Source organism: Micromys minutus (genome assembly GCF_963924665.1).
Source record: "Micromys minutus genome assembly, chromosome: 1".
In the NCBI taxonomy this organism is placed as follows: domain Eukaryota; kingdom Metazoa; phylum Chordata; class Mammalia; order Rodentia; family Muridae; genus Micromys; species Micromys minutus.
This window is the reverse complement of record NC_137969.1, coordinates 180,677,412-180,698,143: the sequence shown is the minus strand read 5'-3', so window position 1 is coordinate 180,698,143 and position 20,732 is coordinate 180,677,412.

Sequence of the window (20,732 nt, the reverse complement as noted above, 5' to 3'; positions counted from 1 at the left end):
ATCTTGCTGGTCTAGTCTTTCTTATGTTTTTAGGCTTGACAGCTTGGTAGGATTGTTGACTGTTCCTCTCTCTTGACTGCTTATATACTTATAAAGTACTTTTAGATATTATGAGGGCTAGTCCTCAGGGAATAGGGGTCAGGCCAGTTCCCGCCCAATTCCTCCAAGTCCTGTGTTCACAGTATGTGGTACTTTCAGCAGAAGGGTCTTACCTTTAAGTTCTGAAAGGAATCAAGGATGATAGTAATATCCCTGGAGTGAAAATTTTTTATCCCTGGCACTGAGATTTTTGTTAGATAATATATGATTCTTGGAAGGAGCTTCATCACCTCACATGGCATGACTAAATTTCAAAAGAATATAGGTAAGTATTTATTACCCTAATTATCTTTCTATTGCTATAACCAAATATCATGGTCAAGGCAACTTGTAAAAGAAGAGTTTAATTATGTTTTAGAAGATTAGAGTTTATAATGATGGAACAGAGGCATGGCAATGTGAACACCTTGATCCACACCACGTAAAAAGCTCACAACTTGATCCACAAATATAAGGCACGTTGGGATTGGGAGTCTTTCAAGATCTCAAAGTACACCCCCAGGACACACTTCCTTCAAGACCACACTTCCTTAATCATTTGACCAAGTGAGTACCAGCTATTCAAATGTATGAGACAATGGAGGCCATATTCCTTCAATCCCACTACCACCACCACTATTACCACCACTACCACCACCATCACCCTCTTCCTCAACCCGCCCCCACAAATACAAGCTATAGGTTTCCCTATGGCTTTTGAATACATCCCTAATGGTATCTATCTCTATGTTTAGCCTCTCCAGTTAACGTCTGCATTCCCCACTATCTACTTCATAGCTTCTGTCTTCTCTTATTCCCTTCAGTAGAGCATTTTCTCCTCACCTTGCATGGTTTGGGTTACTTCACTAAACAGTGTATTTTTCAGTTTTATCTGCTTGCCTAAATATCTGAATATTCTGTGATTTTATTTTCCATTACAAAATAAAACTCTGTATAAAGAAGTGTAGAAAATGTATATAAGAATTCTATTCTACACATGAACCAAATTCTCATTTGTCTAATCATCTGCTGAATCACATTTAGTTTCCATTTTGTAGCTATCGTGAAAAGAATGGCAGTGGGTATGGTGGGGTATGTTTCTGTGCAGTAGGATTCTGAGTCCTCTGGGCATAAGCCAAGGACTATAGAATATCTGGGTCACTCAATGGATTCACATTTAGCTGTTTGAGAATTCTCCTTGCTGGTTTTCAGCAGACAGAGGTAAAACGTTTACCAATCATGGCAGGTATATTACTATACTTTCCATCTTGCACAGTAAACAAATCTCTATACTCCTTTGTAATTCAAGTACTGTTTCACTTCAATTGGACTTAAGTCTGTCTAAAATATATTAAAATAAAAATACAAATTTCAAAGTATAAGGAAAATGAAAACCAAGACTAAGTGGCGATAAGAGAGGAAAAAGTTGGAAGAATTAAAGATGAGGTGCTGAAACCCAGTGCTAAGATGCTGTCACTTTGCATAAATAAAAAAGTCATGGGCTTTAGAGATGGCTCTGCCATTGCAGGCTATGCTCACAACCAAAAAATATAAAAAAGGCACATGTCAAAATCAAATATGCACATGCAGTTATACAAAAGAGGGAAATTACTTTGATTATTGTTACCTTAATATATATCTATTATATATGATATATATATAATGTATGTATGTATATATATATGTATATATACTTACAGAATAAGAAACTAGATTAGAGAAGTAATAAAGTAACTATTGAAAATGTGTTTCAAAGTTAGAAACTGAAATCAGGGTCTTCCTTATTTGTGATCCAGTTTTGTACTTCTGAAATAATTTTCTGAGGAAGAATAGAAGAAGAAAGCAAGAAAGACACTATTGAGGATGAGAGGACTAATCCTACAAACCAGTCAGCTTTCCCATTCAGTGCCAACGTTAGACTGTAACAATATTGAACCATATCCCCTAGAGCTAGTGCTGTTTTTCATTCATTAATAATCAAGAAAAATTACAATTTTTACTAAAATAAAGAGAATGTCAGGGATAACAATTTTATACCCTATAGAAAAAAACATGATCTTATTGGTATAGGAAGGTGAATATTCATGAGTGTTGTATGAAACTTGATATATTGACATGTTTACCACATAGCTGGTCTTCAGTAAATACTGAGTAAAAGAATTAAATATTTGATTCTGAGGTCATGTTTAGAGACTACGTTTTAGACATAATTATAAACCCTTACCTTCTGTAGAAACGTTTTTACAGTATACTCATGATCTTTACCTGATACATGTTCATTTCATTAAGCACTTTGCTCCTCATTGGTACTAGACAGGATTTCCCACATCATATTCCTGTGTATTTATCTTATATTTCTACAGTGATATGGGCTCTTTTGAGACAATGTCTTATTTGTTTTTGATGCATCAAATTTATGTAGATGACCAGTGAATATTCAAGTGGAGAATAAATGCTTATCACTATAATAATTAAAAATCAGATTTCATCTGGTGTCCTGTGCATTTCACCAGGTGCTGCTGTCATTCAAGCTTCATCACAATTTGCTAATGATGCTGTCCTTTGACACAATGTTTCTGAGATTTGCATCAATTATATTGAGAAGTCTAGTGTTTGGCATGTATTCAGTGATGTTCAGTGGTTTTAGAGTTTGTCTTTTTTTAAAATCATTGTTTCATTTTCTCAGCTCAGTAATCTCTGGATCTTCTTTTCTATGTTGGAGATTTAAAAAACAGATTAAAAAAGCATTGATCTGTGAAAAATTGTTGATCTGGCAAAGGGGGCAGCGAGGATTTAGACTTGTTTTTAAAGTGGTGATCACGGTTCAACAATATGAGTAAATGGATAGCCAGCAGGAAATGAATGAGCAGGTCATTTATTCTCAACAAACATAAACGTACACAATGAGTAGGGTTGGATTATTATGGTCTTGTACTGGAAGATGACTGTGGTGGAATAGTCAGGTTATATTTGAAGTCATACACAGTTGATCATCCATGTACAGAGAAAGTAGGTGATGTCATTACACTACCTGAACCAGCCTTATATGGATCTCTGTATCTCTGAAACATAATGGACGTATTGGTAGGTTTACAGTAGCCTTTGACTTAACAAACATCCTGATTGGATCCCTTAATCTCTCCTGAAGACAGATCTCAGGAACCTTTCCCACTGATTCAAGAACAGGTGCTAATGGACCTCAAGACTTATATACCAGCCCACCCCATTGGTCCAGTATCCCCCAAGAGTGAAGCTGTACCAACATGAGAATAATGGGAAGGAGGCTTTCTTTTCACTCCAATATAAGGTCTTTTTCTTTTCATTTAAGATCAATATAGAGCACCAGCTCAGGTGTCATGGATTACCAAGAAATGAGGCACTGCTTGGATAGCTAGCATTTTATAGGGTTCCCTCTAACTACTTGTGCCAAGAAGAGAAATTCCCTTTCTTTCTCTTTGTTAATTCTTTGAAGAGCTAATGAAACAAAGGCACAATCTCTCAGGTTTCTATTGTTCTTATTTCCAAACAAAGACACATTGCATTGTATTGTATTCTAGTTACTTTTCTTATAAAATTAAAACAATATGACTAAAATAATATAACTACATGCATATATTTTTAACATACTAATTTTTTTACTAGTGATATACACACTTAAAACATTTTGGCACTAATACAATATCAACACACCTTCCAGTATACCCCTCTCTATTTAACCGGCATGAACTATTTAAACATGAATAATGCCAACAGTCTCTCTAAATTTATTCTTGTAAATTTAAAAACAAACAAAGCAATTATCTGAAAGAGCTTTGTTAACACAAGTTAAAGGTGTTTATATTCACATACAGGAAGAGAAAGAAGAGTAGACAGTTAATCAACACAGAAAGATTAAGTCCTTTATCATACATTAAATCCTACATCTAATAGCCCAACCAAACTCATGTTATGTTCAATATTGCTTGATGTTATTAGATTAAGGACATCAATTTTGAATTTCTTCATTCTATTAGGCTTAAATTTTCATGTTAACTTGTATCAACAGGTATTTGCAGTGTTGAAGTTCTTTGTTTCTCTTGAGAACTAAAATTAGATCACTGCACTAAGACTTCTTTTCAACCTATTATCATGTGATGTGTCTGTTTCTGTAATTTAAGAATTCATTGCATTATTCTTCTGAGTGTTCACCCAAGTTTTTGTTTCATCTGTCTGGGGTCATCTGGCTAGATTCTGAGGGACAAATCCATGTTGAAAACTCTAGTTTTCAACCAGAAGGTAGAAGACAACTAAAAAAAAATTGTAATAGGAAAAAGAAATAGGAAGGGGGAGGCATTCAATGAAACCTCCCCTAAGTAAGAACAGATATTGGATTCACTACACAGAGAAGTGGCATCCACTATTATAAATATGTTACAAATTAAAGGAAATGATTCTAAAAATAATCTAAGGAGAAAAGAATACATTGTATATTACAGATTAAAGCATGCAATTATAAAACAAATATAAAAGTCTAGTAGTTAAAGTGAAAATGTGCTATGTGGTAACAGAGTTTTGACTTGAGTAGAAAAGACACAGAGGACTTTTGCTTAAATGAAGGTTATTCAGTCTCAGCAGAGGAGAGGTAAAATCATGGACATCTGAATGGAGCCTCAAGACCCATGGGGCATCTTCCCAGTAGGACATATATAATGGGCTTCTTAAGACAGGAGAAAGAAAAGAAGCAGGAAAAAATTCTCTAGAAAACTCTCAACTTGCTTGTTTCATTTTTAGAGAAAGATTCTTACAAGAGCAATGCCAGGCTTTAACTCCTGACCTGACCACCTCCCTCCCTTATTCTGGGATGGAGAGCACGTTTCCTTATGTCTAGCAAAACTTCTCACTCATAAGCACCATCCTATTTATCCAAAGGCTTCATTGTCTTCAATTCAGATGAACTTAAAGAAAACCTTATTATAAATACTTTATTCAAAGTGATGGAACACAACAACAGCAACAACAACAACAACAACAGAAAAACCCAAGCAGTTAGTCTTCATGGCAGCCAGAAATGTAACTCATCTCATGCAAGGCTTTCCAGACAGAATGACAGCTGACTTCCCTTCTGGAAGCACAGATCCCAGAAGGCAGTGGGCCGATACATTTAAAGTGCTGAAAAACTGTCAACCAAAAGTTCTTATTTAGCAAAAATACTTTAGAATCAAGAGGAAGTAAAGATACTAGAAGAGAAATGAAAATGGAGAGAAATTTTGACTAGAGCATTCTACAGCATATCCTAAAGGAAGTTCATCAGGATGAAATTTATTTGACAGGATAAAGAATACCGATAAATTTAATTCTGAGTAAATATGCAATATAGTATTTTGTTTGTTTCTAGTGCCTTTTCTCTCTGGTCTCACTTAAAATATGAATGCATGTTGGGGGATGGGTTCATGGGTAAAGAGCTGTCTGTGTAATCATGAAGACCTGAGCTCAGGTATCCAGAACTTAGGTGAAACTTGTTTTAGAAACATTCATCTCTAAGTCAGTACTCCTGCAGGGATCTGGAATGTAGAAAAACCTGTGGAAGCCCACAGTCCAGGTACCCAGGGGAACACAAAAGAAGAACAGGAAGGAGATGCTGCCCCAAATAGGTGGCAACTTGCTCTCTGATCTCAACATGGCTGCTTTGGCATCTACACGCTCTCACAGAAGAATGTGCACAGACACATACAAGTACAAAGACCATAAATACACACACACACACACACACACACACACACACACACACACATTCACACACATACAGGCCATCACTCATAAAAGATGAAACAATGAAATGCTTCAAAAATTAACTGTGGAACTATGTGTAATGGTTAATATACAATTAAGTATAAAATGAATATGATATAGGAAGGACATAAGGGGATAATTTGTATAAAAATAGTAACTGAGACTGGATCGAGATTTATAAAAGCAAAGGTTTTATATTATTAAAATAGTTGGTGTTGGTATGTAATATATTGTTATAAAGTGAAATGATAATTTTAATCACAAGGGATTAATGAACAGCAGAAATAAATATTAATAGAAGTGACTAAAGGATAAAAACGATTCACTATAAATCATCTCACAAAAAGGCAAATGACAGTATCAGCACACTGAAGTACCACCTATAAAATATCAACAAATGTCAGGCAACAGTCCTAAATGACTTGTAACTTTTTCAATATCAATCAACTAAATATTCCAGTTAAAAACATATGCCGGGAACAAGCAAGATGGCTCACTGGTAAAGGTGCTTGTTGCCAAAACCTAACTACTTGAGTTCAATCTTTGGGATCCAGGTAAAGATAAAGGGACAATCAACTTCACAGAATTTTCCTCTGACCCCTACACATGAACAGTGGCAGGCATGTGCATGCACACACACACACATGCGTGCACACACACACTATGTATATCAACACTGATAATAAATAATGCTTTTAAAAGGAAGATATAGGACAGTAGATTAGAATGCATTGTATTTCTATGTTCTGTACATAAAACCTATGCTAGGTTAAGAAACACTAATGGTTGAAAATAAAGGTGTAAGAAGGGTTAGGTGACTACACTTGTAGACATGTGTTTATAGACATATATATATATATATATATATATATATATATATATATATATATATATATATATATAAACATATGTGTTTATATATCTCATAATGACAATAGCTTAATCCTAAAAATACAAAATAATGATAAAACATTGATCTAGCTGGAGAGTCCTGAGATACATGAAGCAAACATTGATATTATTGAAAAGAGAAAGAGAAACTTTGATAATCTCAGTTGTTGATTCACTATGCCACGGTCAGTAGTAGACAGCAATAGATGATGTAGGTCAACCTGCCCAACTTGGAAGACACATACAGGTCCCTCCATCCAACAGTGGCAGAGAACATACCCTTCTGTACACAAGACTACATGTATTCCAGGTCAAAAAATAAGTTTCAATAAGTTGAACAGGTCTGAGACTATATGCATTATATTATCCAGTCACCAAATACTGAAATAAAGAAAATCTGAAACAGAAGGAAATTACAAAGTAATAGAAATGAAAAACTTAGTCCTAAAAGAAACCAGTGTGTTTTTAGGATAAAGCAAAATGTTGGTAAGTATACATATACAAATTAATAAGTTAAAGTCATAGACAAGTAGTAGTCTATATAAGTATACTATTGCTTTCATAGCTGTAGTGTTTTGTTATTATTTTATTATTAGGTTTAGGACATTTTAATTAATGTATGTATATTTATTATGAAAGTCCAGAGATCTGCAAGTCACTGACTCACTGATTAGTTTACAGATCTTTGTATTTGAGTAGATTATTGCTGTTAGGAGAGTTTTGCCTATGTGTACCTACTCTATGAATTGTAATTCTTATGGAGGCTAGCTTTACTAATTTACTGACATATCAAAACTCTTGTTTCAAAATTTAGTATTAGACAAGTTATTTGAGTTAACTGAATTTTGGAATTTAGCTATTTTTGAAAAAAAATGAGTCTTCCTCTTAGTGTTATTTTTATGTAGCCAGGTTTATTCATGGACATTTTGTTTTGTATTTTAACACTGTTGGATAGTTGTTAAGTTGCTCTAAGGATAATGAATGAAGAACAGCAGTGCTTTCATTTTATATTAAAAACAGTAGATTTAAGTTTTGTGTTGGTCTATTTAAGTTCATTGAAAATTAGATCCTGTAAAGAGTTAGGAAAATCTTACTCTGTCTTCAGATTGAGAATCAGGATTGGGTGGCTGAGTGGATACATTATCAGCTCCTGTGAATGTTGACAGAAAGACGAAGACTATATCTTGATATACACAGAAATATTGCTAAGAAGAAATATTTATACCATCGAATTCTGCTTCTTCATTTCAGAATTTAAGCCTGGAGATTTGTTTTAAAATATCAAAATAGCCACCAAGGGTAGAAAATTGTCTGAGCTCATAAGTAGTTTTCTTTTGTGACAGAGTACATGCTTAGTAAAAATCAGCAATTAAACGTGGGTTTTAAAGAGTGTTTTACTTCACATTCCTTTATCCTGGCAGCTTGTTCTTTTTTCATGCTTTTCAAAATATTCTTATGTATGCCATGTTTGTTGTATGTTTTGTCAACTAGGGTTCTGTAATGGAATCTCGGGCTGCCTCAAACTTACTATACAGCTGAGGCTGATCTTGAGTTTCTGATCATTCTGCCTAAATCTGCCAAATGCTAGAAGACAAGGCAGGTGCACCATGCCCAGTGTCTGCAGCAGGCATGTGCACCATGCCCAGTGTCTGCAGAAGGCATGTGCACCATGCCCAGTATCTGCAGAAGGCATGTGCACCATGCCCAGTGTCTGCAGAAGGCATGTGCACCATGCCCAGTGTGTATGGGGTTGAATCCCCCTCAGCTTAAGACAAAAGACACTGTCTAGTAACCTACAGCCCTGGCAATCAAATAGAAACATATATATCTTGATAATTAGCACCGCTTTTGTGTAATAGAACTCTTCAAAACATGAATGAGAACAATGGCATTGCTTACATTTTGAAAATTACCTCAATGCTGAATACATGACAGTTTGATTTTTCATATTGGCTTCTTCATATATCTGCAGAAAATGGATAGATTAGTGTGTTTTAAGGCCTATTTTAGGCAGTTAAGTAAACTCTTCAATATTAAACCCAAATTAAGTGGTAATTTTCAAAAGGATGACTGTGTTTTGGAATTTGACACAGAGGAAACGATTCTTCTCAAAATATTTTCTATTCGTTTATATTAAAATCTATTTGTCTGTACACACTTTGAACAACATTTTCTGTCTGAGAATGCATAGTTGCTTCAAATTTATACAGATTTGCCAGATGCCAATATACCTCATTATTCAATTCTTCATCAGTCTCCTACATTAACTGTAGCATTTATCTCATTTGAAGAGTATGACCGTTGTGAAAATACCAAGATGGCCAATGTCATTTTCAAGATTTATTTTTTTCCCTTTAAAACTCTAATTTTGTCACAAACAATAAATACTTTATTTTGCCTTGCAGTGACAGGTACATTTGGTACGATTTTTTATTATGTCTGCCAAATATTTTTGTTTGATTAATCAGTATTTCAAATAAGAAATGTTTTCTGCTTTTCTGTTATGAGCTAGGTTGGCTGACAGCTTCGAAGCTGCAGATGTGACATCCTTAAAACAGATATCAGCCATCCATGTGGCTTTGTGGCTTTGCCCATGAGGCCTATCTCATCATGTGAAGGATTACATAGTTATCTTACTAGAATTAGTTCATATGGCTATGGACATTAGTACGTAAGCATGTTATAACTTTCTTTCTAATGGGAGGGGTGGCTTTGAGGAATGCAAGGCTTGTTAGTACAGTATGACACCACTGCCTGGACTCCTGCAAGGCACTAGGAGGTGTGCATAGACCTGCTTGCAAATCTGTAGGGACAGTGTTAACACTGTCATGGTGAACATAACACCTTAATGTTTTAAATGTAACTCAGACCAAGGGTCAGTGTGCCAAGCTGTCTGACAACTAAAGCTTCACTTAGTAACTTTCATAAAGGAGCTACCCAGTGCTAGCAAGACAAAATAATAGAGTCATGTGGACATTAATGAGATTTTAAATATTTTTGATCCACTGATAATTATATTTAGTTAAAAGGTCAGCCTATTATAGACAGAAGGCTTTAATCTTTGGTCACCATGGAGAACATGTAAAAAAGAAGTCATGCTTAGTTTATTCTCTGCCATTCTCAGTGATGGAATGAATATGAAGCAAATGAGTAAAATGGTCACAATTATGCACCTAAGTTTTATCCCAAGTTAAGCATTACTGAACTATGAAAGACAATATATATATAGATTTCTCCAAAGAGAAATGATCATTAGTGCCAAGTCTAAAGAGACAAGTATACAGCTAGTGTATTCCAAAGTTTATTTTGCATGTTCAGGCTCATGTGATAGCTAAGTGTAGCAGTGTTAGATGATTTACATTCACTTTTCTTAAAAACTACGTTTATTATTTATGGCATGTATGGTAAGCTGGGATGACATATGCATTTTTTCACATATTGTTCTCTGTTGTGAACGCTGAAGACTGAGTCTTAGTTTTCAAGAATTTGGTTGGCTTACCACTGAAAGCTTATGATGTATTAGATTTACTCCTAACTAACATGACATCCTGTATCCCTTGACTTTCCAATTCCTTCTCCACCCTGAGTCTACTGTAGTCAACATCCTACTCTTTGCTTTTTGAACAAGGTCCTTTAGATTCCCTCATGCAAGTAGGAGCAGGTGGTACTTCTCTCTCTGTGTCTGACTTGCTTCCACAACATAATATTCTCCAGTGGGTTCATGTGGCAAATGGCCTTCTTTTTAAGGTTGGATCATTCAGCTTGGTATGTATATATTACACTTTCTTTACTATTGAATCTGTGGAAGGGCACTTTAGGCCAATTCTGTTATTGGGAATTGTGCTGCAGTGGACATGAGGGTAGAAGACCCTCTGTGTATTATTTCTTTGGTTATGTTGTTAGTTGTGAAACTGGAGAAATTCAGCTAGAAATAGCTTGTGCTTATGACTTGATATTTAAGGCAGGTAAGTAAATAGCAGTGAAGTATTAGATGGATGCATATACTACATGAGTAGTATCAGAAAACCAAGCAGAAAACCACTGAGGCCTTTCACATACTATCTTCGTGGTTTCTCTCCGCTTAACACTTGGTAGAATGCTGAGTATCTTGCTCGATGAAATTATTTTGAAATGATGTCATGCTATACCCAATTACTGGGATGTTTTAAAATTTGTATTTCCAGATCCATTTCTATTTCCTTGATAATTCATTTATTTAATAAAAGTATTAAAAACACTAAACTCATTAGGATATTAATAATTTTAAGAGACAGGGTGAAAATATTTTACAAAATTTTTCAAAAAATTTAATTATTTTGGATATAACTAAGGACTTGGCAAGAATCTTTGATACTATAACCCATGTTTTATTGATGAGCATAGCTAATATAAAGTTTCTTTAGTAAGTAGGTTTTTTATATTTATGAATTATTTGTCATATACCTATAACATTTACCATGTAGAATTTGCCTAAAAAAATCCTGTTGATTAAAATTTAACTCAAGTTTTCTAGAAAATTGAATTCATGAATTTTATTTCCAGCTTTGGAGAATTTTCAAAAAGAGAGTCCACCAGAATTGAAGCTTAAAAACCTTTGTGGTTAAAACTCCCCTCTTAGGCTTAAGCTTCTCAATTTTTAAATATAGTTAATTTTAATTAAAGCTTAAAGAGAAAAACAAACCACTGGAAAGATATTGGCACTAAATGATTTGCTTCTGTGGGTTGAGTGGTTGTGGTTTGTTTAATGGTATTCATTATACTGATTAAAAGCAGTGAGGCATTCTGTCGTGTTTATTTTCCGAACACATGTTTTTTCAGTAATGGGGAGGGGCAGTTGGCATTTGATGTTTTAGGTCTTGAGGTACATATTGGTGGCAGACTTTAATTCGTCTGAGTAAACTGATAAGGACTTGCAAGGAAGTGATCAAACAAAAGAACAAATTCTTGTGTAAAACTGGACCATTTATTCCAGATTCAGACAGCAAGGAAACAATTGGATAGCTTTTATTGCCTTCTGCTGTGCTGCGGGTCTTTGAACAAAAAGACTAAAGTGATTGTACAATCTCATTATGTATAGCGCCACACAAACTGGATGCCTCCTCTGAGAAATACGCATTTCTAGTTGAAAGTTTTCATCAAATATCTTTCCAGTACTGTGATGGGACTGATGTCCTCCGAGGGTTTGTGGAGGTCAATGAAAATATAATCTTTTTAGAATTTCAGAAAAGTTACTGCTGTAGGATTTGTAGCAAGTTCATGATTATATGTCTTGAATTCATATATATATGTATGAATTCAAAACATTTGGCTGTGCTAGATCTTTGCAAAAATGAGACGTGGGTATTAAAATGTTTAAGAGCTAATTGTTTAGGCAATTGAACAAGTATTTAAAAATACTGTGTTTGCATTTTTTTTCTGAGACTAACATCTATGGGTTCAAAAGAGCATATTGAACTGCTTGCTGTAGCTTCAGTTTATTGCTTAGTATGTGGCATCAGTGTGTTTGAAATGAGAGGCTGGCAAATGGAATTGCCTCCTATTGCTTGGCCTCTTCTGTTGCCTGGTAACTATGTTAGTTGCACTACAATTGTTGATGTTTTTGTTTCTTCAAACTTATTAAATATCATGAATGTATTGAGAAGACGTTGATTTTGTAGATAAGGGGACAACCCACCAGAGAACTGGACCCGGGTTTTTTTGGCTTTGATTTTAATGGTGGTTCAAGTACCAAATTCCTTGTTGGATGGGACTTTTGTATGATATGGGTATCTAGGCATGTCCCTTATTTCTACATTTCAGATGTAGTGACTTACTTACCTATATTGCCACAGCAAAACAAAATGTCCTTAGATATTACCATGTGTCCCTGGAAGGCAAGGGCATAATCACTCCTTCTGATGACCACAATTAGGACCAGAAAGGCATAAGGGTTGTCATTCATCTTTCCATCCACATTATAATTAGAGGGTCACACATCTGATTTGATCTAGGTAAATTTTTCCAAAATCAAAATAAGAGTGAGGCTTCAGAAAAAAAAAACAGATACTCCCTTAGGTCTCAAGAAACCTCTGCAGAAGTAAAAAAAGAGCGAGGCAGGAACAATGTTCTGTTTATTGCTTTTTTTTTCTGTCCTTGATTTTGGGTGAATTGGGAGAACAGGCAGAGAATCATGAGGTTCTCCATTGTTTCTCTAAAGGGAACAAAGTCTCTGAAAATTTTCAGAATGCTCAAAGATGTAGACATGGACAAATATTCATAGGGTACAGTTTTCCCTGTGAGCATGTCACAGTCATGAAGTGTGATGTCTGTTAAGTACTTTAAATCCTATTTAAATCCTATTTTATATATAAAAAAACAAGCTATGAACTTACATAGGAACCTGCTTTTAGCATAAGCCATTTTATATGCATACGTACACATATATTACTTTACATAAATAAAATGGAAATGCTGAGTTATTCTTTCTGAGAAATTAAATAAAAGGAATTAAAAACCACTGAAGTAATTTTATTTCCTTATTTGGAATTGCATTTTGCTTCCTTTAAATTACAAAGGCTGAGCATTTCATGAATTAACAAAGTTTTTGGTAATTACTTTAACTTTGCAGTAACATTTGTAACTTGCAAGAACAATTACAGCATTAAAACTGGGAGAGAGAAGAAATAAAAATATGCAGATGGCACTAGAAGGTTGTCCATTTGAAGGGAGGAAGGGACTATTTATGTCAACGATTTTAACATTTCTTTCTGCATTAAACATTTCTGCAATCAGAAGAAACATTGCCATTGAATCTTAGCATTTTGGATGGGCATGACTTTCATCTGGAATGTGCTAAGCTATTTATTCTTCTAAGTATGTTTTCACTTTGTATATAAAATTAATTATTTCTTGAGTATGTTTAGGTCTTTTTAAAAATGAAATGTGTTGCATTGTTTAAATAGATTGTAATACTGTGTACAATGATATTGTTTCTCTCTCCATAGATTTTCAAACAAAAAGATCAGTGCCAGAAGGCTACCTCCCTTCTAGGTGTTGGTCAATGAAGTCTCCTAGGCAACATAGGCTATTTCTACTGTTCTTGGTTACCAACCCCCAGAACATGATGATGAGGCCCTAATGCTGAAGACTCCTCACAGCTATGTCATAGGTCATGGAGAATTCAAGCTGGTACTTATCTGCCCACTTCATTATGCCTGAATTGTTTTCATATGCCAGAAGGTGCTATCCACACTAATGCGAGAGAACAGTAATCAACAGTTTTACCCAGCTGTGAATCCTACAAGCTACCACTTCAACCTACCTGGAAATATACACTCATTGGGGCAATACTGGCATAAATGTTATGAGAGTAACCAACTGATTACTGATTAAATCTAAGGCCCATTTCAGAAGACACAACTTATGCCAGAGCCAACACCCTATGTCTGTAGGTTACAGTCCCTAAGCATGATTCTTCTACTCAGAGCTGATGAAAATAAAGGAAATAAGAGATTGCAGAGTGCTCAACCCTAAGTGAGACATCTCTATTATACCTCTTTCCCATAAGGCTCAGGGATCATCTGCCCATAATTAAGAAATGAGAAGGTAAGAGCACGAGACTATAGAGGACTACTGCTCCAAGACAGCCTTTGCTGGAGATGGCAGGGCCAGTGATCACATGAATATAGAGTGGCTGTATTTTCCTTTGTAACACATGCCTGGAATCAAGGCAGCCAAAATTCAGCATGGATGGGGAAATGGTCTCATTAAGTTTCATCTTTATCTAAGTAATTATTGACAGTTGATGACTTCTAGGAAAGGAAGAGTTAGTTATCTTCAGAGATATGGTAACTCGCAGTCTTCCTATACTCCATGGATAGGCCTACCCTTCTTCACATACTGGTAAGTGAGTTTAGTACATTAAAAATAGTGCAGTAAGGTAGAGGGAGCAGTGGATGAGAGAGGACGGGAGAGGAAGGAATGGGAGATGTGTCTGACAAAAGCTTATTATATATAAATTTTAAAATAAAAAATTCTACATTCTAACAAAACCCAAGAAAGTCAGTGGGTTAGGGTTGTTTTTATAATACATATAGATAAATATTAAGATAACTTTAATTAAAAGTCTGACTTAAAAACATGTTTATAAAATACTCTTCAGTTGTTTTATTGTTTCATTCTTGCTGTTGCTGAAAAAAAACTGACTTCAGCCAATTTTTCTTCCTCTTCTTAAAATAGTTACTTTTCAAATGAGTCTTCAAAATTGTGGGTAATTCTTGAATGCATTTTCTCACATACTAAGTTTAGCACAATCAAAAGTAAAATAAAATGCTGGCCAATAGTGTGTTTTTACTTACCCATCATTGTGGAATTTTATTCCTCATTTAAGTGTCACAACATTTTTTAAAGAGGATTGGGCAGCATATCATTTATTCATAATCAATATTCATATAATGAATATTAAATGTAAGATGTATACTGAGGTGTATGTGGAAGAATAAAAGATACATGCTTGAAGCTTAAAATCACTACAAAAGAGATCACTGGTAATAGAAACAAAATATTAAAAAGTAAGAATAAAATTGTTCAAGGACAAAAATGACCCTCAATCAAAGTCATTTAAGAAGATTTAAGCAAATGGGATCAGGTATCAGTCTTGTTGGGGAAATAGCCAGTGTCCTGAAACTTAATTTTTATGAAATTGAACAGTAAATTGAGCAACATTATCATCAAGACCATGACAAATGTCTTGTATGAGAAAAGATGTGTAATTTGCCAAGGAAAATCTTCATTTTACATGAAGAGTAAGGCTTACAGAAAGAAAATAAATTGAGAAGTAAGGATGAAACATAAGAAGGTTTCATCAGATACCCAGGCCTCTTGAAATGCCCTAATATAATTGGAGGCTTGTTAATCTGCATTTTCAACATCATTGATTCATTGAGTCACCCATGCAGCAGACTTCTGATGTGCTTCCAGAAAGTTTTAGCTTGGAAGGGAGCCTTACCATGGTTACAATCAGGAACCTTACTGTGGTCTTGAATCCCAGACTGACTAGAAAGAAGAGACCAAAGAGAGCGCCAGGATTCATCTCTTTCACCAGACACTTTGTGTGCCTGCACTGTAGCTTCCCTACTTTGGAGCTGTCAAACGGTGAGCTGGGACAAACCTGCTTTTCTTAAGCTCTTTTTTTTTTTTGGCCTACTTTGTCACAGTTGTGAGAAAATTAACACAATCATATATTGTGTATAGCAAAGCAGACCATCCTGGAAGAAGGCAGGCAGAATGAAGTAGCAGAGAGAAACCATATTTATGACAGAGGTGGTATGTCTGCTCACGGAGAAAAGAATGACTCATTTAATTAAAGGCTGACAGGAAAACATTGAAATTATATTTTTAACCTTATGAAATTGCAAAAGTAGTTCTGGGTAGATTAAAGGCTTACACTAAAAATACAAAAGCAACAAGGGAGCTTTAAAAACGGTTTAGTTTTATGAGTATGTGTGTGTTGCCTTCACACATGTACTTAGACTGTGTATATGTCTAGGGGCCTTGTAAGAAAGAGTGTCACCAGTTCCATTAGAACTGAAGTTATGGACTGTTGTAACCATTCATGTGGTTTCTGGGGATGGAAGCTGAGTTTCAACACTAGCAGCTAGAGCTCTTAGCTGTCATCTTTCTGTTCCTGAGACAGTTTTCTTAACAAAGGGGTTTACGTTGCTAGTAGCAAATAAAGTAGTGAATAACTATAAATAAGACTATAACCTGGCATAGGCATTTACGAAATCAACTATGTCTACATATACATGCTTGCAAGGATTTATGCATGTGCCTCACGAGAAAACAGAATGGGAATAGTCAATGTGTTGCAAAAAGGAGCCAAAATCTTGTCTAGGAATTACAAACTAAATGTACGGTGACATGGTGGTTTCACACATCCATCATATGGACAGCTGCATAAGGTCAAACACAGGCCCCAGGTGGCTCTTGGGCAGCAGCCCTGCAGAAGATCCTGAGGATATTCAAACCCATGGGACATCTACTTTACATAGCTTTGCAGGCAAGTTATCACTGGGTGACCAGCAACTCTGTCAGAAGGCGTGTTCTCTAGAGACGGCCTTCACATGGGAACAAAGAAATAGAGTAACATTTGTTCACTCTGAAATCTAGATAAATTGTTTGTAGTATTTTTGCTTCACAGAAATTGGTATGCCTTTGATCATGAATGAGTTAGGGTTATACACGCTATCATGGAAAAGTTAATCTCAGAACTTCTTTATAAATTGGTAATGTTTGGTTTCTACAAAGTTGAAAGTGTACACATCACTGCTACACATTCCTGAACACTGTAAATGTGTGGAGTACAAGCATATGCTTCCCAGTGATCAGCAGGACATTTTGTATGGGAGTAGGGCTGCAGTCTTGCTTTCCTTTCTTACATTTGTGGTGGCACAGCTGATTAATAGCTTAGGTTGAACGGTGGAGGTCAGAAGCATTATCTTCCGTTTCATTCAGATTTCACCAGTCACAAACTCTTCTCATCTACCCCCTTAAAATACGACCTGTGGGACCGGAAGGATGGCTCAGTGGTTAAGGATGCTTACCACACGAGCACAAGGCCCAAAGCTGAGCACCCTGTATTCACACCTAGAACACCAGCAATAGTCGGGGTGGGTATGAGGTGCAGGGTAAAGTGAAAGTCCATAAGCTTCAGGTTTAGGGAGAGACTCTGCTTCGAAGGATTTAGTATGTTAGTAAAAGAGGAGGGCACTTGATATTTTTCTATGACTTCTATATGTCGCACACACACACACATACACACACAAACATACAGACACACACACAGAGATGCACACATATACACATAAACAAAACAACCACAAAAACCTATCAGATGTATATGACCAATTCTCTTGCATTGCTGTCACTGTATAGCTACCTATCTGCCTAATCACTTCAAAATCTTTTATTTGGATTTGCTTGAAACAACCTTTTGGTTGGGTTCTCGGTTCCTACTCAGAAACACCCTTCACACTGCCTGTTCTTAAGCAGAGGCCAAATGGTCCTGTTAAAATGTCAGTTGCTATGTTACGGTGATCGTAGCCCACAATTGTTCCTCATTTTCGGCAGCAGTATCCACAGCCCTCCAATGGCTCCCATGGCACTGTGTTCTGTGGCACATGAACTATGACCCATGGTTTCTTAGCAACTATCCCTTTGTTAGGAAGGCCACAGTTCTACTGGCCTCTACAGCATTTTATGCCCCTACTTTTGTGCTCCCAGGAGACACTCCACTTTTGGCCTTTTCCATTAACCTGTGGTAGCTCTTACATTGTTGAAGAGAGATTAACTTTCTGTAGTTTCTTTTACTCAGAAGTCAGCTTCTCACTAAACTCAGCCATGGCCACATTTAAAGCCACAGGACCCCACCCCATGTTTTCCTTTAGATGCAGTACTTACTATTTTCTAGCATGCCCATCACTGTACTCTTGGAGTACAGTATTTTTGTACTTATTGTCTTATGGTCTGTCTTGCATCTTCCTAGAAACACCCTAGAAAGGCTAGGCTGTCTGTTAGCTTTGTTCACAGCATGTCTCTTGTACCTTGAAGAGTCTAGAATAATCTCAAAAATATATGTAGAATAAGTCAATGAGTAGTCACAAAGTTCACTATGTTCTTCCATCTATTTTAATGGTAAAGCGTGACCTTAATTAGGCTGGAAGAGAAGTCACAGTCTGTTGGTGGACTCTGAATGTCACTGTAACCCTGCTGTATATTTACAGGATTTCACATGTATGTTTGCCTGACTCTGTTGCTTTTAGTTTCATGAAATGAGATGTATAGCTACCGAGGGGCCAGGTATGCATGTAGAGCCAGGATCCTGCTGTAGGTCTCTGTGATCTGTGAAATAGATATTCAGTTACGTAAAATTATTTTAGGAAATAGCTTCATGCCCAGAATGTTTGTCCGAATATCTCGAAGGTGTTTTATTTTTCCTCCACAATTAGCTGACTTTAAAAAAAAGTTATTGAGTAGATTGCTTTGTTAAAATTATAAAGAATTTAGTGGAGGAAGTGGTCCCTGGGAAGAGGTTAAATAATATAAATAGCTTACAGTGCAGCAAAGTTCTTTATTCTGCTGTTTCCACAGCAGCACCAATAACTCAAAACAAGGAAATGGCATCTCATGTGAGTACTGCGGGCGTTCCTCTAGAATGTCTGTGGTCTAGAGTCTTCAGGGATTGGCATATTTATCTACATGCAGCTCAGTTTAGACATGCCTCTTATGAAACATGGTAAAAGGGAAGTGTTTAAAACTCTGTAAGATGTAGTTATTTCTTCAGCGTCCCTCCCCTAAATTGACTTTAAAATATCAGGAATTTTTCCATGCTGAAATAAATGGCCTGAGACATTGTGAATTTGAGCATATAAGAAGATATATAATCTTTCATGCATTTCACATTGACTGTATAAAGTCATTTTGAAAGATATGAAGAGATGTTTAGTAATTCAAGAAATAAAAACATTTTTCCCATATTAGACACTTAATCGCATAGCAGAACTCACTCTGAAGTGAAAAAGGGGACCCTACTCTGAATTTAAGGTCTGGACAACAGAAAGCAGGATATGAACAGCTTTTAGACTCCCTCTCTTGTAATTTAAAAAAGAATAAAGTCAAAATATATTGAATTTGAGTGTTGGCATGTGCAGGAATCCAACCCATCCTTCCATGAAGCAGAACTGTATCTCCATGTAAGCCTCTCTACATGTATTTAAAAATTAGTAGTCAAGTGAGCCAAACACTTTTTATTGAATATAATTGATACAGCACCATCAACAGAATCTGTAGATTTGCTCCACCCCCACTAGTCATTTGAATTCCTGCCTTGACTTCAGATCATCAGTTTTACTCTTGTTCTTACTAAAGAGTAAAATACCTTGATTATGATTGAATAAAGCTTAGTGAAATGATTAGGAAAATTCTTATATTCTGATTTTATCACAGTGACATGATACGAGTAATACAAAATTTTGTCCAAATTTTACATTTATATATTCAATATATATTCATGTGTGTATATGTATGTACTAAGATTTGCCCATTTCAGAAGAACAAATATTTTCTAGAAACTTGTTTCACTATGGATAACTTATGTACTTTGTATTAATTAGTGAAATATTGTTTTATGAGATTATCTTAGTGCGTAGTGGTTCTCTATCTTGCTTGTCTCCCATGTACCCTATTAGGAGGGGGATTCTGGGTGTTGAAAGGGGAATTATTAGAGATGGAAAGAAATAATGTAGACACCCTTAAAATCATTGATCATTTGAAAATGAGATGAAAAGGGAAGTGGAAAGGGAGCTACCCATTCAGCACATATTTTTGAAGGAAGTACCCCTTTCAGTAACACTTCCTGGCACTTAAATAAAGCCTTCAAGACAGGACAGAATTGGGAAATTGTTCGGCGAGCATTTAGAGGAAGATTTGGATAAGAAACAATTACTGTCATCACTTCTCATTACCGTGCTGGTGTGGGGCTGTGGCACAATTCACTCAGGAGCACACCTCCATTCCTTGGCCACTGAGATCTTTGCCATTTACCGAAAGTTGGGATTCCCCACTGCAAGCAGTTTTGTGCTGTTTTCATGTCTGCCTTCTTGGTTCTGTGCTTTTGGGTTGTGTCTGAACCTGGCAGGTTCACGAGATGGCAATTTTCCTGCATAGAAAGTGTTTTCTATGTGACAGATTGGCTTCATTTGGTGATGCGGGTCATCAAAACTTCTCTGACTTCTGCTCATCAGTTTTTCTTCAGGGTAGAACATTTTCCCATGGGCTTTGTAGACAGCAGGGCTGGCTGGCTGAGTGGGTCTGCCTTCTGAGCCTGCTTCTGTAGCTATTCTCTTTTAGAGAGCGAGATTGACAATGGAGTCCATGACTTAGGGTGATCAAACTGAGGGCCTGGTGAAGAGTTTCAGGAAACCACTTCTCTAATTGATTCTCCTTTGAAGTAAAAG